Source organism: Carcharodon carcharias, chromosome 9 (assembly GCF_017639515.1).
Source record: "Carcharodon carcharias isolate sCarCar2 chromosome 9, sCarCar2.pri, whole genome shotgun sequence".
NCBI lineage: Eukaryota > Metazoa > Chordata > Chondrichthyes > Lamniformes > Lamnidae > Carcharodon > Carcharodon carcharias.
Window position 1 is genome coordinate 86,991,188 of NC_054475.1, and position 16,621 is coordinate 87,007,808.

General features: G+C 41.6%; 1 protein-coding gene across 3 annotated transcripts in view; it reads right to left on the bottom strand.

Moving 5' to 3' along the window:
- kif4 (kinesin family member 4) overlaps window positions 1–16,621 on the bottom strand; it is a 106,531-nt gene that overhangs the window by 28,049 nt on the left and 61,861 nt on the right. The window lies entirely within an intron of this gene.

Sequence of the window (16,621 nt, forward strand, 5' to 3'; positions counted from 1 at the left end):
ATGAAAACAATTGAGAGCAGAAACATTTTATACACAAGATATGCATGCATTAAATGGAGTAATCATACACTGGGCTGATCAAGAAACGATAAAGCCATCAGCATAATAGTTGGCAACAGTGATGTCAAAGTTCTGGTCATCTAATCTTAGTTGGTTGTTTCTGTGTTCTTCTCAAGAAGAATCTGGACATCAGGAAGAGCAAAGGAAATTAGGGGACAGTAACATAGCAGCAATGTCACAGGACTGGAAATGCAGAGGCCAAGACCAAATGTTCCAGAGACAGGAATTCAAATCCCACAACCAGGCAGTATGACTCACATTGTGAAGACAATCCCCTAGTCTTGACCATGGTCATGCTGCCTGGTTTAAATTTCAAACAATGCTTGGCAGTTAACAGTCAGTCACCATCAACTGGTAAAGCCTCCATGGCAACACCTACGATCAGTCACTTGCCAATTAATCAGCACTCTTCTCATACAGTACAAATTTGTTGCTTCCCCTGACATTAGCATTTTCTTGCAAATTGTTGATGAATGCAAGAATGAAAAGCTTCGACAAAAAAGTATTTTTCATATATTGTAAAATCTCTCTGGTTAACTAACATCCTTCAAAGGAAGATATCTGCCATACTGACCTGGTTGGGCCTGCAAGTAGGCCAGGGGAGTACATTTTTCGTGTAACTTCACCATTTATGAACTATTTTCATGTTATATTCACCGTAGTGAGCTAAGGTGGTCAAGGTGCCATTTTGTACTAACACAGGGTCAAAGAAGCCATTTTATGCTTTGCACCAACCAAGAAGCAGTTGATTTTTCTTTTAAAATTCGTTCATGGTATGTGAGAATCACTGGCTAGACCAGCATTCATTCCTCATCCCCAATTGCCTGTGAAGTTAGTGGTGAACTGCCTTCTTAAACTGCTGCAGTCCATGTGGTGTAGATACACCCACTGTACTGTTAGGAAGGGGTTTCCAGGGTTTTGATCCAGCGACAGTGAAGGAACAGCAATATGTTTCGAAGTCAGGATGGTAAGTGGCTTGGAGGGAAACTTCCAAGTGGTGATGTTTCCATGTGTCAGCTGCCCTTATCCTTCTAGATTGTAGAGATCATGGATTTGGAAGGTGCTGTCTAAGGAGGTGGTGAGTTTCTGCAGTGCATCTTGTAGATTGTACATGATGTTGCCCCTGTACACCAGAGATGGAGAGAGTGGATGTTTGTCGATGGGGAGCCAATCAAGCTGGCTTCCTGGGTGATGTCAAGCTTACTAAGTGTTGCTACATTCATCCAGGCAAATGGAGAGTATTTAATCACATTCCTGACCTGCTCTGAAGAGTCATACGGACTTGAAACCTCTATCCACACAGATGCTGCCAGACTTGCTTGGTTTTTCCAGCATTTTCTGTTTTCATTTCAGATCTCCAGCTTCTGCAGTATTTTGCTTTTACACTCCTGACCTGTGCCTTGTAGATGGTGGACAGGCTTTGGGGAGCCAAATGATGATCATGGGTGGTTGTTTGTGTTTCAAATTCCACATTCCCATCTACCGCCGTGAACCTTTAATTCCTTTGCCGAACAAGAATTGACCGCTGCCTTAAAAATATTCAATGACCCTGCCTCCACCAGCTCCGAGGCAGAGGATTCTAAAGTCACACAACCGTCAAATTATTACTCCTCATCTGTCCCAAAGGGCAACACCTAATTTTAAAACAATGCCCCCTAGTTCTGGACTCACCAAGACAAGGAAACATCCTTTCCACCTCCACCTTGTCAATGCTGTTCAGGATCTTATATACTTCAAGTCATCAATCACTCTTCTATATTCCAGTGGAAACAAACCCAGTCTGCCTAACCATTGCTCATAAGACAACCCACTCATTTCAGGTACCAATCTAGTAAACTTCCTCTGAACCGCCTCCAATGCACTTACATCCTTCCTTAAATAAGACCAAAACTGCACACAATATTCGAGAGACAAACAGAAAATGCTGGAAAAACTCAGGTCTAACAGCATCTGTGGAGAGAAAGACAGAATTAACATTTCAAGTCTGTATGACTCTTCTTCAGAGCTCTGAAAAAGTAATATGGACTCGAAACTTTAACTCTGCCTTTCTCTCCACAGATGCTGTTAGACCTGCTGAGTTTTTCCAGCATTGTTTTTGTTTCAGATTTCCAGCCTTCGCAGTAGTTTGCTTTTAATCACAATATTTGAGGTGTGGTCTCACCTATGCCCTGTATGAATGAAACATTACATTGATGTTCATTTTCTCCTGTAATAAAGGATAGCATCCATTAGCCTTAATTACTTGCTGTACCCACATACTAATTTTTTGTCACTCATGCACTAGAACACCTAGATCCCTCTGCATCCCTGAATTCTGCAGCCATACGCCGCTTAAGGAATGCTCTTTTTTATTCTTCCTGCCAAAGTGAACAACTTCACATTTTCGCACATTATACTCCACCTGCCAGATTTTTGTCCACTCACTCAACCGATCTATATCAGTCAGCAACCTTCTGATATCCTCTTCGCAAAATACTTTCCTACCTATCTTTCTGTCATCTACAAATTTGGCTACCATGCTTTCACTCCCCTCATCTAAGTCCTGATATAAATTGTAAAAAGTTAAGGCCCCAGAACAGACCCCGGCAGGACGCCACTCGTCACACCCTGCCAATCAGAAGAAGACCCATTTATGCATACTCTGTTTTCTGCCAGCCAACCAATCTTCTATCCATGCTAATGTTACCCCCGAACCATAAGCTTTTATTTTTCGCAATAACCTTTGATGTGGCACTTTATCAAATACCCTCTGGAAATTCAAGTACACTACATCTGCATGCTCCATTTTATCCACAGCACATTATTCCTTCAAAGAACTCCAATAAATTGGTTAAACACAATTTCACAAAACCATGCTGACTCTTCGATTACCTTGAGTTTCTCTAAGTGCCCAGCTATATCCTCCTTAATGTTAGAATCTAACACCTTTCCCACGACAAACATCAAGCTAATTGCCCTATGTTTTCCTGTCTGCCTCCCTCCCTTCTTGAATAAAAGATTATGTTTGCTACTTTCCAGTCTGATGGAACCTTTCCAGAATCTAGCAAATTTTGGAATATTATCAACACATCTACATTAGCCATCTCTATGATGAAGTCCATCAGGACCCAGAGACTTATCCGCCTGCAGCCCATTTGCTCAGTACCGCTTCCATTGTAGTTTTAATTTCACCAAGTTCCTCTCTCTCTTCCACCTGTTGATTTATAGTTATTACCGGAATGTTTTTTGTATTCTCTATAGTGAACACAAAACATTTGTTCATTTCATGCACCATTTCCCTATCATCTATTAACTCCTCACTGGTCCTCTAGAGTGACACGCACTTTACTCACTCTTTTCCTTTTTTAAAATACCTGTAGAAACTCTTGCTATCCGTTTTTACATCTCCAGCTAGCTCCTTCTCATACTCTAACCTTTTAGTCATTCTCTGTTCTTTATATTCTGACCAATCATCTGACTCGCTACTCACCTTTGCACAGCTATATGCTTTTTCCTAAAGTTTGATGCTTTCCTTAACTTCTTTAGTTAATCGCATATGGTGGGTTCCTCCCCTTAGAACTTTTCTTTATAGTAGGAATATACTTAGAGTACTCTGAAGTAACCCCTTAAATGTCTACCACTGCTTCTCAACTGATCTATCCCCTAGCCTAGTATCCCAGTTCACTTCAACTAGCTCAGCTTTCATGCCCACATAGTTGCTCTTATTTAAGTTTAAAATACTCATCTTAGACCCACACTTTTCTCTTTCAAACTGAATGTAAAATTCAATCATGCTGTGGTCACTGCTACCTAGGGGTGCCTTCACTCGGAGGTCATTAATTAATCTCGTCACATTACACAATACCAATTCTAATATAACCTGCTCTTTGGCTGGTTCCAGATGTGCTCTTAAAATTTTAAAAGCATTCTACGAACTCCACACCCAGGCTACTAATACCAATCTGATTTTTCCAGTTTATATGTAGATTAAATTCACCCATGATTATTGCCATCCCTTTATTACAAACACCCAATATTTCTTCTTGATACTTTGTCCTACATTATGGTTACTGTTAGGGGGCCTGTAGGCCGCTCACATGAGTGACTTCTTTCCCCTACTACTACTCATTTCCATCCAAACCGATTCTACACCGATTTCCTGAACCAAGGTCACTTCTAACTATTGCATCAACGTCATCCTTGATTAACAGTGCTACTCCTTCACCTTTACCTAGCTTTCTATTCTTCTTAAATGTCATGTATCCCTCAATGAACAGGACCCAATCCTGGTTATCCTGCAGCCACATCTCTGTGATGGCTATCAAGCCATATTTACTTACTTCATTTACTTTGTCATGAATGCTATGCGCATTCAGATAGAGCGCCTTTAGTTTTGCTGTTTTGTTATTTTATAATATCTAGTCTTCACTATTGGTATATTAGTTGTCATTTGGTAGTACAGAACTTGAGTATTGCTGAAGAAAGAGACATGTCTAAACTTTTCAAATTGCACTTATCAGGACACTTCGCATGAATACCAATATAAGTGGAAAACAACAATTTATGCTGTATGTGAAGAGTGCTGAATGCTACTTGGCAAACAATCAGCACTCTCTTCATGTACAGCATAAATTATAGCTTTTGCTTTATATTGGTATTTGTGCGTAGTGTCCTAAGTGCAATTCTCTTTTTTTTTTTAAAGTAATATTGGTGTATTTTTAGGTTTTATCTCTGTTCCTTCTTGCTAGTCTATGACGCTCATTTCTCATATTACAATTATGATCTCCTGCCTTGAATCTACCCCTTGATTTGCCACATCTTTGCAAGTTTGAGCTCTCATCCCCCCTCTTGTTTAGTTTAAAGACTTCTCTACTTCTAGTTAAGCGATTTGCAAGAACAATCATCCTAGCATGGTTCAGATGTAGGCTGTCCCAACAGTACTGCCTCCACTTTCCCAGTGCCAGTGCCCATGAACCGGAATCCAGAGGTTATTATCTTTGAGGTTCTGCTTCTTAACTTGGTACCTAGCATCTCATACTGACTATGCAGAAACACTTTCCTTGTCCTGCCTACAACGGTAATGCCATTGAATGTCAAGGGGTGATGATTACTTTTGTTGGAGCTAGTCATTGCCTGGCACTTGTGGCGTGAATGTTGCTTGCCACTTGTTAGCCCAAGTCTGGATATTGTCCAGGTCTTGCTGCATTTGGGCACGGACTGTTTAGTATCTGAGTCATGAATGGTGCTGAACATTGCGCAGTGAACATCCCCACTTCCGACCTTATGATGGAAGGATGGTCATTGATAAAGCAGAAGGTGACTGGGTCTAGGACACTACCTTGAGAAATTCCTGTAGTGATGTTTTGGAACTGAGATGATTGACCTCGAACAACCACAGCCATCTTTCCTTTGTGTTAGGGGTGGCTCCAACCAGCACAGTTTTCCCCAATTCCAATTGACTCCAAGTTTGCTAGGGCTCCTTGATGCCACACTCAGTCAAATGTTGCCTTGATGTCAAGGGCAGTCACTTTCACCTCACCTCGGGTGCTTTTTTGTCCATGTTTGAACCAAGGCTGTAATGAAGTCAGGAGCTGAATGACCCTGGCGGAACCCAAACAGAGAGAGTGAGCAGATTATTGCTAAGCAAGTGCCACTTGATAACACTGTTAATGACCCATTCCATCGCTTTATTGATTATTGAGAGTAGACTGATAGGACAATAATTGGCTGGGGTGGATTTGCCCTGCTGTGTGTACAGGACATACCTGGGCAATTTTCCACATTGCTGGACAGTTGCCAGTGTTGTAGCTGTACTGAAACAGTTTGACCAGGGGCATGGCAAGTTCTGGAGCACAAGTCTTCAGTACTATTACCGGAATATTGTCAAAGCCAATAGCCTTTGCAGTAGCCAGTGTCTTCAGTTGTTTTGTGATATCATATTGAGTGAGTCGAATCAGCTGAAAACTAGTATGTGTCATGTTGGGGGCCTCCAGAGGAGGCAGAGATGGATCATCCACTTGGCACTTCTGGCTGAAGATTATTGCAAACGCTTCAGCCTTATCTTTTGCACTGATCATCATTGAAGGTGGGGTGTGTGTGGAGTCTCCTCCTCCAACGAGTTTTTAAATCATCCACCACCATTCATGACTGAATGTGGCAGGGCTGCAGAGCTTCTATTTGATCCAATGGTCTGGAATCACTTAATTCTATTTATCACTTGCTGGTTCAGCTGCTTGGCACACAAGTAGTCCTGTGTTGTAGCTTCGCCAGGTTGACACCTCATTTTTAGGTATGCCTGGAGCATGTCCTCCTGCACACTTCATTGAACCAGGGTTGATCCCCTAGCTCAGTGGTAATGGTAGAGTGGGGAATATACTGGTCATAAGGTTACAGATTGTGGTTGAGTACAATTCTGCTGATGTCCCATACACCTCATGAATGCTCAGCCTCAAGTTACTATAACTGTTTGAAATTTAACCCATTTAGCATGACAGTGCCACACAACACAAGAGGTGGTATCCTCAATGTGAAGATGGGACTTTGTCACCACAGGGACTGTGCGGTGGTCACTCCTACTGATACTGTCATGGATAGATGCCTCTTTGGCAGTCATGTTGATGAGTATGTAGGTTGCCTCACTACTTGCCTCAGTCTAGCAGCTATGTCCTTTAGGACTTGGCCAGCATGGTTAGTAGCAGTGCTCCCAAACATCTTGGTGATGGACATTGAAGTCCCCCACCTAGAGTACATTTTGCGTCCTTGCGACCCCCAGTCCTTCCTCCAAGTGGTGTTCAACATCAAGGAGTACTGATTCATCAGCTGGAGTTGGGGGTTGGGGGGGGGGAGATGTTGGGGGAGGAAACAGTACATGGTAATCAGCAGGTGGTTTCCTTGCCTACATGTGACCTGGCACCATGAGACTTCATGGGGTCCGGAGCGTATCTCAAGTTTTAATTGAAGAATGAGTAATTGAATTGAGCAGTTGTATTAAGGCTGGATTATATTCAAAAGTCTATAGGATTTAGAAGTGCTAGCATGCTGCTATAAGGCTCTGCCTGAGGGGACAGCATCAAATCAAATACTGTGTGCTAGCTCAGCATCACTTTGGCCTTGACCATGTTAAGGTGAGACTGGGGAATGAGTAAGCAATTGTGAAAAGTTAGATAAGACACTGAACAAAACCATTTCTGATGAGCAATGTATGCAGGTAGCTAAAATCCAATAAAAATAATGAATTGAAATTGACCAATTACTAAATTAGGATAGACCTGATTGGAGATGAGGTATTGGGAATTCAGGGGTTAAAAGTAGAGCTTCCAAGCAACATCTTTGGTAGCTAGTCATGTATTGGATGCTCCCAAGGCAGAATTCTGAAGGAATTGCTGTCAACAAAGGAACTTGAAGAATATTGCAACTTCACTGGCCCGACCATCCAACTGAAGCTGTAAAACTCTGTCTTAAAGTTAAGTTTTCTTTGAATAAATTTCTTTTAAAATTTACTAACCAGAATTTTGCTTTTGCCATAATTGGTTAAAGTCTTGTCAGAACCAATGCGAATCTATTAAGTTACAGGGAAGAGGGCCTAAATCTTACCAAAAAGACCAATAGGCTTATATTTGACTTCCAGCCCACACCAATGTGGCTGATGCTCAAACTACCTGTTGAAATGGCCTAGAAAGCCATTGCCTAAAAACACTTTAGAAAAATCCAAGAAGATGGATGACCAGATACTGACCAAAGCACCAGAAACAAAGGCATAGCCTTTTAATCAACTCTGCAAAGTCTTGCTCACCGACATCTTGGGACTTGTGCCAACATTGGGACAGCTGCCCCACAGATTAATCAAGCAACAGTCAAACTTAATCTCTCACGGTACAAATCAGTGAGGACTATATCCCAGGCTCTTCCATGCTATGTCCAGTCCCAACAGCAGGGTAGACCCAGTAGAGATGGCAGTACAGTTCTATACAGTTAGGAGGGAGTAGCCGAGTAGCCAAATGAGTCTATATTTAACTCCAAACCCTGTGAAGTGTCATGGCATCAGGTCAAACATGAGAAAGAAACCTTCTGATGATTACTACCTACAATCTTCCTCAGCTGATGAGTCAGTACTGCACATTCAACACCACTGGGTAAGAAGCATTGAGGGTGGCAAGGGTACAGAACGCATACTAGGTGGGTGACTTCAATGTCCACTACCAAGAGTGGCTCAGGAGCACCACTACTGACCGAGCCCTGAAAGGCACATCTGCCAGACTAGGCCTGCAGGAGGTAAGGAAAACCCACTTGACCTCAGCAATCCAGCTGTTGCAGATACATCTATCCTTGGCAGTATTGGTAGGAGTGACCACCACACAGTCCTTGTGGAAATGGAGTCCTGTCTTCAATCTGAGGACACTCCATTGTGTTGTGTAGCACCACCACTGTGCCAAAACAGAATAGAACAGATATAACAGTTCAAAACTAGGCATTCGTGTGGCACACATCTTTTTTTTATTCGTTTATGGGATGTGGGTATCACTGGTTAGGCCAGCATTCATTGCCCATGCCAATTTGCCCTTGTTCAAAGGGCATTTAAGAGTCAACCACATTGCTGTGGGTCTGGAGTCACATGTAGGCTAGACCAGAAAGGATTGCACATTTCCCTCCTGAAGGACATTAGTGAACCAGATGGGTTTTTAACGACAATCGGCAATGGTTTCTTGGTCATCATCAGACTTTTAATTCCAGAATTTTTATTGGATTCAAATTCCACTTTCTGTCATGGTCCCCAGAGCATTACCCCAGGTCTCGGGAATACTAGTCAGTGGCAATACCATTATGCCACCGCCTCCCTCAATAACAGGGAAGTCCAACACATCATTGCAAATGACAAGGTTGAAGCATTTATAATCATCTTCAGACACAAGTGCCAAGAAGGTGGTCCAACTTGGATGCTAAGGTCCCACAATCACAGATGTGGCTTCAGCTGACTCTACTCACTCTAGGTAATAAACAGCTGAAGGCACTGGATACAGCAAAAGGCTATGGGCCCTGACAACATCCCATCTATAGTGCAGTCTTGTGCTCTAGAACTAGCCACACCTTTAGATACAAAAACAGAAAATGCTGGAAAAACTCGGCAGGTCTAACAGCATCTGTGGAGAGAAAAACAGAGTTAACATTGAGTCCATATGACTCTTCTTCAGAGCTCATTATACGGGCTCAAAACGTTAACTCTGTTTTTCTTTCCACAGATGCTGTTAGACCTGAGTTTTTCCAGCATTTTCTGTTTTTGTTTCAGATTTCCAGCATCTGCAGTATTTTGCTTTTATCACATCATGCTATTTTAGTACAACTTCAACACTTATCTACTGGATGTTGAAAATTGCCCAAGTTTGTCCTGTCCAGAAAGCAGGACAAATCTAATCCAGCCAATTACTGCCCTATCAGTCTACCCAAATCATCAGCAAAGTGATGGAAGTATAATCAACAGCGCTATCAAGTGGCATTTAGTCAGCAACAGCTTGCTTACCGATGCTGTTTGGGTTCAACCACAGTTACTCAGCTCCAGGCTTCATTATGGTCTAATCATACATTGAACAGTCAGAAGAGCTGACTTTGAGGTGAGACAAAAGAGTGACTTCCCTTGATATCAAGGTAACATTTGACTCAAGGGCATCAAGGACCAAGAATGGCATCAAAGAGCCCTAGCAAAATTGAAATCAATGGGAAATTCTCCACTAGTTGGAGCCATACCTGCAAAAATGAAGATGGTTGTGGTTGTTGAAAGTCAAATTATCTGAGTGTCAGGACATTGTTACAGGAGTTCCTCAGGGTAATGTCCTAGGCCCAACTATCTTCAGCTGATTCAATGACCTTTCCTCTACAAGATCAGAAGCAGGGAGCTTTGCTGATGATTGTACAGTGCTCAGTAGCATTTACAACTCCTCAAATACAGAAGCAGTACATGCCTACCTGCAGCAAGACTTAGACAACATCCAGGCTTGAAATGGCAAGTAACATGCACACCACACAAGTGCCAAGCAATAAGAGAACAAGAGAAAAATCTAAATTTATGAGAAAAAAAAAATCAAAAATTTCCCATGACATTCAATTGCATTACCATTGTAATATCCCCCACCATTAATATCCTGGGAGTTACTATTGACCAGAAACTAAACTGGATCAGCCATATAAATACCATGGCTACAAGAGCAGGTCAGGAGGTTGGGAATTCTGTAGCAATTAACACCTTCTGATTCCCCAAAGTCTGTCTACAAGTACAGCTTCAATAACATTCAAGGAGCCCAAAACCATCCAGGACAAAGCAGCCCACTTGAACAGCACCCCATCCACCACCTTCAACATACATTCACGCTCTCCATGATCAGCACACAGTGACAGCAGTATGCACCATGTACAAGGTGCACTGCAGCAACTCGCCACAGCTCTTTCAACAGCACCTTCCAAAAGCATGACCTCTACCTCTTAGAAGGGCAAGGGCAGTGGCAGCTGATTCATGGGAACACCATCACCTGCAAGTTCCCCTCCAAGCCATTCACCGCCCTTACTTGTAACTATCACTGTTCGTTCACAATCACCGGGTCATAACCCTGGAACTCCATTCCCAACAGGACTGTTGGAATACCCACACCATATGGACTGCAGAGATTCAAGAAGATGGCTCACAACCACCACCGTCTCAAGAGCATTAAATGCTGGCCTTGCTAGTGACACTTACACCCCAAGAATTAATTGGGTTGGTTTTCTTTTGTACAAAAAAAAAAATCCAATTTAAATTTCAATAGTAATAGAAATGACAAATATTTCAAAAGAGAGAAGTATGAAAAGGTTGGTGTGCCGTTGCTAAAATTTTTCAATCTGTACTCAGAACAAATATTTAGAGTAAAATGTACTTCCAGGGGTAAAAGTTAGAGGCGAAAAACAAAAATTGCAGTATACTGACAACACAACACTACTTGCAAAATCAGAAGAGGCCTTACAAATTATCACAGATCAAGAAAAATCTAAGAGCTTGGAATATGGATTGAGTACGAACATAGAGACAAAGGCAACAGTATTCAGAAGATAAAAGCAAAAAACTGTGGATGCTGGAAATCCAAAACAAAAACAAAAATACCTGGAAAAACTCAGCAGGTCTGGCACCATCTGCGGAGAGGAACACAGTTAACGTTGAGTCCGAATGACCCTTCAACAGAACAGTATTCAGAAGAGATACATTACAAAGGAGAGAATATTGAAGTAGATAAGTTTGTCTATTTAGGACAACAATTTAGTGCTTCCTTCTTTCATTTCCAAACCCAATTGATTTCCCTCTGTTCTACAGAAATATTACTTCCAGTGATTACATTGCTTGTAAAATTGGCTTAAAGCACAAAAACAGATCCCTGTCTGCGTTGGTGCTCCACACAAGCTGCATCTCACCCTAGTTCATCTAATTCAAGCAGCATCAACATTCCATTCCTTCCCTTTATCTAGATTCCCCTTAAATGATTTGTACTATTTGTTTCAATTGCTCCCAGTCATAGCAAATTTCACATTTTAATCAAAATCGGGATAATGATATTTCTCATGAATTCCCCGAGTTTTACTGACTAATATTTATGACCTCTACTTTTAGTCTCCCTCACAAGTGGAAACATCTCCACATCTACAATACTCAAGAGTTCTATTAGGTCAACTGTGTTGTCTTGTCTAGATAAAAAGGGCCTATGTTCAATCTTTCCTGATGAGCATCATAATTTCAAAATGTTTCCAGTGCCTTTCTATACTCTTATTCAGACCAGAACTGCACACAATAGCCTAATTTGGTATGCCAAAAGACAGTTCCATATCCAAAATTATACAAAGTATTCATGACAAATTTAGGTTAAATTGGGAAATTCAGTACAACAATTACCCTAATCATGTTATTTTTCCTACAGTTACTACTTAGCCAGAAGATGTTAAATCTTAGTTGGGATGCTGTTCCATTGGCAACTATCACTCTCCAGCAATTTCAAGCATTTTTTCCCCCCCCCACTTGTAGATGTGAACCTACAGTGAATGTCAACAGGCTATTTGACAATTGGGAGGTTTTACAAGCAACCCTGAATGCTGCCCACTTGACATCAGGATAATTAGCTATAATTCAGAATGCCTGTTCCTACAGCCTCCCAGCTTTACGGATCTGGGATCTCTCAAAGCCTTACTGTTTTAATCAGCTGAATTATCAAAGAAGTTTGCAGCTCGGGGCTAACCAAGGACGTGAGACATGTATAGTCTACTCCCAATCACATGTCGTTACTCAAATAAAACTATAATAGATTCAAATATTTGTTCCAATTTGGTGCACATCCAGTAAAGGGCGATCAATAGAGAAGAAACCCTCCAACCGTCTTCAGCTGCTTTATCAATGATCTTCCTTCCATCATAATGTCAGAAGCGGGGATGTCCACTGATGATTGCACAATCTTCAGCACCATTCCCAACTCCTCAGATACTGAAGCAGTCTATATTCAAACCCAGCAAGACCTGAACAATATCCAGGCTTGGGCTAACAAGTGGCAAGTAACATTCATGGCACACAATGCCAAGCAATGACCATTTCCAACAACAGTAATCATTACCCTTTGACATTTAATGGCATTACCATCGCTGAATACTCCCCTATAAACATCCAGGGGCTACCATGGACCAGAAACTGAACTAGGCTATAATTAACTGTGGCTACAAGAACAGGTCAGAGGCTAAGAATGCTGTGACAAATAACTCGCCTCCCAACTCCCCAAAGGCTGTCTGCCATCTACAAGGCATAAGTCAGGAGTGTGATGAAATACTCTCCACTTGCCTGAATGAGTGCAGCTCCCACAACACTCGAGAAATTTGACCATCCAGGACAAAGCAGCATGCTTGATTGGCACCTCTTCCACAAACATTCACTTCCTCCACCACCAACACACAGTGGCAGCAGTGTGTACCATCTACAAGGTGCATTGCAGAAACTCACCAAGGCTCCTTAGGCAACACCTTCCAAACTCACGACCGCTACCACCTAGAAGGGCAAGGGCAGCAGACACATGAGAACACCACCACCTGGAAGCTTCCCTCCAAACCACTTACCATCCTGTCCTGGAAATGTATCGTCATTCCTTCACTGTCACTGGGTCAAAATCCTGGAACTCCCTCCCTAACAGCACCGTGGGTGTGCCTGCACCACAGGGACTCTGGCTTTTCAAGATGGTAGCTCACCACACCTTCTCAAAGACAATTAGTGATGGGTAATAAAGGATGGCCTAGCCAGCAAAGCCCACATTCCATAAATGAATTTTAAAAATAGTTACATTGTCACAACATGCTTATATCCAAATGAGAACGTTCCCTGTACTCTAGCATTTTAAATAGCATACATCTTTCAGATCATTTAACGTAGGGATGTTAAAAGACATGGTTTGGAAATAACAATTCCCTTTTTTGTTTACTCAAGCAGACTTCAAATACTGTTGAACCCTGGTTCTTTAAACTTCAGGCCTGCAGAAGGAAAAAGGTTGCTCTGCGAATGACAGATTGAGGAAGTAGCAATTTTGTACTAATTTGTCATTAGCTTTTATTAATTTTCCAGGCCCAGGAAATTCAGAAGTGATGAGCCTATAGTTTCCAAATTTTAAAAATTGGAGTAGTAAAAACAACAGTGGGCACCAGACTGGGGAGTTAATAGAATCCAAGGACAACAACCAGCAGTGGTCCAGTCCAGCACAGGAAGTAGACAAAGTGAAAACCTGCAGATGTTGGAAATCCAAAAACAAAAACAAAATGCTGGAAACACTCAGGTCAGGCAGCATCTGTGGCGAGAACAACATTTCATTGGCTAAGTTTTCCCATGGGTGCCAGGAAACAGGCATCAGGCATGTTTCCAATTCTTGACTCAATGTGTTCTGCATTGTGCCTGTTGGTTTATTTTTTATGGGAGTCAGCAAATTAGTAGGCTACCTCGGATATCAAATTAAGGGCCATGGGTAGCACACTGATATGGAAGGGACATTTGAAGGGGCCAACGGGAGGGCCTGCCAGCAGCTTCACCGAGAAAGGTTTGACTGCTCAGGCAGAAAGTTTTGCCAACTTAATCCATCAATATCAATTGTGATTTTATGCCATCTACATAGCTTACAATGCCACCTGTCATCAACAAATTTAGATATGCTGCTTTCTATCCCATCATCTAAATCATTAAATTAATACAGCAAATATTTGAGGTCCCAATGCAGATCCTTGCAGGACACCAGTAGGAGATTGCAGGGGGGGGGGGGGACACGTGATTGAGGTGTATAAAATTATGGGGGCATAGATAGGGTAGAAAGGAAGGAATTTTTCCCCTTGGTGGAGGGACCAATAACCACGGGACATAGATTTAAGGTAAGAGGCAAGAGGTTTAGAGGATGTGAGGAAGAATTTTTTCACCCAGAGGGTGGTGGCAATCTGGAACTCTCTGCCTGAAGGGTGGTAGAGGCAGAAACCCTCATAACATTTAAGTATTTGGATGTGCACTTGCAATGCCATGGCATACAAGGCTATGGGCCTAGTGCTGGAAAATGGGGCTAGAATAGTTAGGTGCTTATTTGACCAGTACAGACTCATTGGGCTGAAGGGCCTTTTCCTGTGCTGTAGACCTTTATGACTCATATCCTGCCAATTAAGAGTGCCTGCTTGTTACCCTTATGCGGTCTTCTACCATTCAGCCAAATTCCCAATTTGCCTGCAATTTCATGAGCTTTAACTTCAGCTACTTTATCAAATGTCTTTTGGAAGTTCAAATAAGTAACATCCATAGACATTCCCCTATCCACAACATCGAATTATTTGACAAAATATCTTAGATTCTTCAGATATGACCTATCCCTTACAACCCATGCTAGCTCTTCAATTAGCTGAAAGTTTAAGGTGTTCAGTCACCTTATTCTGAACTATAGATTAGTAATTATAGATTAGTAATTTCCTGAAAAGTTCCCCATCACCTTGCTTAAACGACAAATTGCACGTCAGTCTGCTAATCTAGAGGAACAGTTTCTAAAAATCAAAAGAACTATGGAAGATTATAGTTAGGGAATATCTGCTATATCCTCAACTACTTTGTTTTAAAACATTGGGACAGAAACCATCTGGTCCTAGGGGTTTGATGCTCTTGCGTGCCATTAAATTTCTCCGTTAGTTATCTTATTTACATTAATTTCAAGAGTCCCTGCTCCTGATTCAATAGTTTCCTTGGGATTTCTGGCATAATTTTACTTTACTATAAATACTGAAGCAGAGTAATTATTCAGCACGTTCACCATTCCCTGAGTTCCATCAACAATTTCACCGTTCTGTTTGAGGGGTCCACATTGCTTCAGAGCTAACAATTTTTGTATAGATTTTGCTATCCCTACAGAAGACTCAGAACCTCTTCATGAGGCCTACTGAACATACAATCAACTCTCATTCTTCTGAACTCCAGAGAACATAGACCCAATTTACTCAGCTTCATAGAGGGCACCCCCTCAATCAAAGGGCCAATGTACTGAATTTTTGTTGTACCACCTCCAGTGCAAGTAAATATTCCTTAAATATGGAGACCAAACTGTGCCCAGTATTCTAGATGTGATCCCAAAGTGTTGTATAATTGTGGGAAGACTTGATTCTTGTATTCCAATCCTCTTACAATAACAAACATGCAATTTGCTTTCCTAGTTGCTTACTGTACCTGTATGCAAGCTTTGCGTGCCTTGTACAAGTGCACTCATTCCTCTGAATATCAACATTTAACTGGTTTCACACCTTTTAAAAATATTCCTCTTTTCTATACTTACACTTCTTCACATTATACTCCATCTGCTATGGTGCTCCCCACTCTCTTAACTTGTCTAGCTCTTTGCAGCGTCTATGTCCTCCTCACAGCTTAACATTCCCCCGGAGCTTTGTATCAAACTCAGGTGCTGCTTCTTTGTCCAAGTCATAATCAGCAGAGGGTCCAGCACTGATCCTTGCAGCATTCCACCAGTTATGGCTTGTCAATTTTAAATACCCAGTATTTCCCTTTGCTTCTTGTCTGTTAACCAATCCTCTATCTATGCAAATATTACCCCAACTCCTGAGCCCTTATCTTATGTAATAACTTTATGTAGTACCTTATCAAATGCCTTTTGGAAAGGCAAGTGTACTAGTTCCCTTTACCTACCCTACTAGTTAGATTCTCAAAAAAACTAATAAATTTGTCACACATGATTTCCCTTTCAGAAGACCATGTTAACGTTGTCTGATCACACTATTCTTTAAGTGCATTGTTAAGACTACCTTAATAATAGATTCCAACACTTCTCAACTACTGGTGTCAGGTTAACTGCCCTGCAGTTCCCAGTTTTCTCACCCCTTCCTTTCTGGAATAGTTATGTTAAATTTATTAACTTCCAATCTGCTAGCATCATTCTAGAATTGAAGAAATTTTGGAAAATCAAATCAGCTCATCCATCATCTCTGCAGCTTTCTTTTAGAACTAAAGTATGTTGGCCACCAGATCCTGAGGATTTGTTGGATTTTAGTTCTTAAGTTTCTCTAATACTTTTTCTTG